Source organism: Lucilia cuprina, unplaced genomic scaffold (assembly GCF_022045245.1).
Source record: "Lucilia cuprina isolate Lc7/37 unplaced genomic scaffold, ASM2204524v1 Scaffold_2149, whole genome shotgun sequence".
Lineage (NCBI taxonomy): Eukaryota > Metazoa > Arthropoda > Insecta > Diptera > Calliphoridae > Lucilia > Lucilia cuprina.
In genome coordinates, this window is record NW_025807096.1 from 1 (window position 1) to 5,023 (window position 5,023).

Genomic DNA, 5,023 nt, shown 5'->3' on the forward strand with positions numbered 1-5,023 from the left:
GACTATAGACTAGACTATAGACTAGAGTATAGACTAGACTATAGACTAGACTATAGACTAGACTATAGACTAGACTATAGACTAGACTATAGACTAGACTATAGACTTCATAATAGAGTTGACTATGGGGAACATAGAATAGACTATATAAAAAAATTTAAAAAAAGCACAATAATACTGAAACTTCCATTCATAATACGAAAGATGCCATAAAATAAAAGCAATAGGGTACTATAGTTGAAACGACTTTTCGAATTTTTGCATTATTTGCATATTCAAATAATACAAGTAGTTTTCAAAAAACAATTTTCTCTGACTACTTTGCTTTTAAAAAAACCCATTCAAAAGCAACATTTTAACATTGCTGGGGTCTGTTTTTGCTTCTTTATTGAATTGGTTTTGGGGATTTTACTTTGTTTTTTTGTTGTTTGTTTTTGTTATTTACAGCTGAGTGGGTATGTAACTAATGTAAAAAATAACATTTTCATTTCTTTATATTGTACAACAAAATATCTACATTAAATTATGTACAAAAAAGAAAAATGATAACACACACTCACACACATATTAATATTTTTAAACTTGAGTGTGTTTATCTGCAAAAAAAAAACAATAAACCATATGATTTTCTTGTTTACAGCAACATTTTCTTGAGAGAAAGACTAAAAGAGATTTTATATACATAAATGTTTACATTTTCATCATCATATGTTCAGCTACATGTTGCTTAGAATATGACAGCCAGCACTAAACTACAAGAAGAAAAACCTAAATAAATAAAAAAAATATTGTTATACCTTTGTAGTTGTTGTCGCTAACATAAAATTTTACGAGCTTAGTGATAAGTGTTTTTTTCTTCACTTTGTTGTTGGCAACAAACATAAGAGCATAAAATCAAGAGGAAAAGAGAAGTGATATGATTAAAAATAAGAAACTACGTAGTAGTTTTTAAATTTAGCAAAGGGTATGTTTATTTATTTATATTATGTTTTGTAAGGTTGTTGTTTTTGTTATGAAACCCTCATATGTTTTTTATTATGATTTCTTTATTGTTGTATTTTTTTTCTATGAAATTATTAGATATAAAGTTATGCGTTTGCGTGTATTTATGTGGAATTTTTGAAAGAAAAGTATCTAAAACTTTGTTGTATATAGTATATAAGTTATCTAGTATATAATATAATGTTGAAAATAGTATCTATTATATATACTAGTGTTATAGCTGCATATACACAAGTACTATATGATATGAATGTTGACAATTGAGTAATTTGCAAAAAGCATAATTTTGAGTTTGAACAATTCAGAAATTGATTCTGCGTCTCCTAAAACTACAATCATGTATGTATTTAGTTAATTTCATCTCGGATCAAAAATTGTTAACGAGTTCGTAGGGTCTTTTCCCATCTATCTACAATATACCCCAAAAAATATAAGACAATCCAACAAAATTAGAAAATTTACGAAAACCAGAAACCAAAATAACGTTTCAAATAATACCACAAAAATGGAGGTTTCCAAACTTTATGACACGATACCTCGAAATCTTAATATGTTAAATATATTCTCAATTTCGATTCGGAGCTACTCAATACTTTACAAAAGTTCCTTTAGATTTAAGAATTACCGATTTATTTACGATATAACCCTTTCAGTTAATATTTTTTTCCATAAAGAACTGCTTTAAAAAAAAACACTTAATTGTTAACACTCATATTGACGTAGTCGTCGTTTTGGTTGTTAGTGTTGTTGTTATTATCTGTTATTTCGTATACTCGTCGCTCAGCTGTTTAGAAAGTCATGGTACTGGCACACAATCAATGTATAGTATACATTTATGTATGTATGTACGAATATACGTAAATATGTACATATATTTAATGTAGATTTGTTATAGCGTATTCTCCTCCGTCACACACCTCTTTTATTTTGTACATACATATAATATAAATGTAGATATTTATGTAAGTATGTATGTTTATATTTGTATGTAGAGATATAAACTTTTTTTATACATATTTAGACTGGTTGACTGCCTGGTTGTTGTTGTTGATTTTTTTCATTTTCTTTATATTTTTTTTTGTATACAATTTTTGTATTTGCTTTTGGTTGTTGCTGTTGCTTTTGGCTTTACAGAGTCAGTCAGCAGTTTTCAGTCATCGAGCTATTAGTTTCTTTTCATATTCATCAGTCGTTTTATAGCAACGTGAGTGTTCACAACATCATCCAATAATACCAAGTAGTCGTCCGAGAAGAAATAGGAACAAAAATTAAAATAAACATATAAAAAAATCATTTATCTCCTACGAGTACTTGGAACGTTACGCGGACGCGGAGTGTAAGAAATAATAAAAAAAATTAGTTTTATTTTGTTTAAGTAATTGTAGACCAACTACACAAATATAAACGAATGAAAAGAAAAAAATCACTATCATCAATATAAAATGTAGAGGAGCAGAGAGAGAGAGAATGTATACATATGTTTCTGTGGGTCCCTCTCTCTGTTTATCACACTGTTCGTATGAAAATAAGAAGAATTAGTAGCAAAGTGTTTGTGTGTTTATAATAATGATGGACTCTGTCTGTCTGTTATTATTTTTATTTTATAATAAAACAGAAATAAAGAAAAAAAAGTGCAATTGAGTTGTGTTTACCCCACTGTGTATTTTAAAACAGTGAGTGAGTGTGTTTATTTTTAATAATATAGAAAAAAATAAAAGAAAATTACACATATTCACACAAACCTATAAAAACAGCTCGTGTTTATGATGATAAAAGTGTTGATAATGAAGTTTCTTTCTTCACAAAAACAAACAGCTTAATATAATAGAGAAACAATTTAACTGTTGTTGTTGTTGCTGCTGCTGCTTCTTCTTTTATAACATTAATAAGGAAGTGTTGTGATAAAAAATAATAAAATCAATTTATTTGTTAATAAAAAAAAAAGAAGTTTTTAAAGAAAATTTAATATGTTTTAAATAAAAGAAAATTTATTTATCAATTTATTATTGGTAAAGAAATGAACAAAGAAACAGCGAAAAAAAACTAGTTTTATTACATTTCAATGGCAGTTGTAATTAAATATAACCTATAAAATTATAAAAACGAAAAAGTTTAAATAAATATTTTTACAATAAAATTTAAAAATTTCATAAAAATTTGTTTTATCAAGGCGATTTCATAAGCTGAAGTAAAAGTCGAATCTATACTAGCTCAAGTCCAAGGCAAATTCAAAAAAAAAACTAGGTCATATTTGAGTTTGATAGCCTTGTAGTAAATTCTCTTAAACTAAAGAAAATAATCAGCTGTCAAAATGGATTCACCTTGAAGATGACATTTCAACAGCTGATTGTGTTTTGAAAGTAAACAATTCCAAAAAAATAGCAGATTTTCATCTAATATTATAGTTTTTTGTTAAAATATGACTTCCTTTAAAAAAATTGGGGGATTTTGTATAAAAATTAGATTTTTAATAAAAACTTGAATTTTTAGTAAAAATTTGAGGATTTTAGTTTATTGCTCTTTCCGTTTTATAATGAAAAATTGAGTATAAAAGAAAAATTTTGATTTTCAAACTTAAAAGTAAAGGGATGCAGCGACTTTAAGTGAAGTCAATCCTTTTGCGGATTTTTGAAACAATTGGGGCCTTCGCTGGTCCCAATAGTAAAAGTAAAAAGAGGATTGAATTTTGACGTAAACGAACGAAATGCAATTGGCCCAAAACAAACTGAATGAAGTTTTAATCTAGGAAAAAAATGCAAAATAAATTTTAAAATCAAAACACAATAAAAGTGAATAAAATTTATCTATAACGCTTAATTTAAAATCAATAAATATAAAAATTGTTTAATTAAATAATTTATATTGTTTACATTATTACTGTTGTCTTTCTTTTAACCTGCAGCGCAATTATTTGTTTGCAAATTAATCAAATCACTAAAATAGCAAAAAAAAAAAAAAATAAACTAATTCAAATTAAAAAAAAAACGCAATTAGTAAATGAGTGAAATAATTACAACAATTGCAATATTGGCAATTGGAACAAATCCAATGTTTTTAAAAACTAATTTAAAACAACAACTCAACAGTTGCAACATTAATTATCATTATACAACAACAAAAAGGTAAACAAATTACCAAAAAAACAATGAAAAAATTTTACAATAATTTTCTTTTACAACTTTAAAACAAATTATTAAAATCATTAAAAAGAAAACTTTGTTTTAAATTTACTTTCCAACTTGAGAACTCACTTATCTCTCTCATTCTCTCTTAAGTGATTTTTAAGTGAGTGTGACCTCAACGTTAATTATCACCAAGAAAAAGGAGTAAAACATAATGAAAACAGCAGCATGTAAGTTTGTAAAAGAAAAAAAAATCATTAATTTGACACACATTTTTTTAGTTTTTATAAAAATTTCAATATGAGAGATTGATAGAGGGACCCCTTGTTAGAATTTTGTATTATTTTTAGGGTGTTAGACAGAAATGGAAAATTTAGTACTATTGTAATGTTACAATACCTTTTTATATAAAATCACTCTCTGAAAAGTCTAGTCTATAGTCTAGTATAGTCTAGTCTATAGTCGAGTCTATAGTCGAGTCTGTAGGCTATTCTATAGTCTAGTCTATTGTCTAGTCTATTGTCTAGTCTATTGTCTAGTCTATAGTATAGTCTACAATCTAGTCTATAGTCTAAAGATTGGTCTAAAGCCTAGTCTATTGTCCTGTTTATAGTCTAGTCTATAGCCTAGTCGACAATCTAGTCGATAGCCTAGTCTATAGACTAGTATATAATCTAGTCTATAGTCTAGTCCATAGTCTAATCTATAGTCTAGCCTATAGTCTATAGTATAGTCCATAGCCTAATCTATAGTTTAGTCTATGGTCTAGTCTATAGTCTAGTCTATAGTAAAGTTTATAGTCTAGTTTATAATCTAGTCTATAGTCTAGTCTATAGTCTAGTCTATAGTCTAGTCTATAGTCTAGTCTATAGTCTAGTCTATAGTCTAGTCTATAGTCT

The 5,023-nt window shown here is 26.7% G+C and overlaps 1 long non-coding RNA gene across 3 annotated transcripts; it reads left to right on the forward strand.

Moving 5' to 3' along the window:
- The first annotated feature begins 2,058 nt into the window (after window positions 1-2,058).
- Window positions 2,059-4,452, forward strand: LOC124421123. Of its 3 annotated transcripts, XR_006941521.1 has the most exons (4): window positions 2,087-2,675; window positions 2,818-3,073; window positions 3,905-4,124; window positions 4,278-4,452. It is a non-coding gene; the product is annotated as an uncharacterized LOC124421123 (long non-coding RNA). The 3 variants fall into 3 exon arrangements; XR_006941519.1 differs by lacking the exons at window positions 2,818-3,073; window positions 4,278-4,452 and having other exon boundaries at window positions 2,059-2,679; window positions 3,905-3,965; XR_006941520.1 differs by lacking the exons at window positions 2,818-3,073; window positions 4,278-4,452 and having other exon boundaries at window positions 2,059-2,675; window positions 3,905-3,965.
- Window positions 4,453-5,023: the final 571 nt, after the last annotated feature.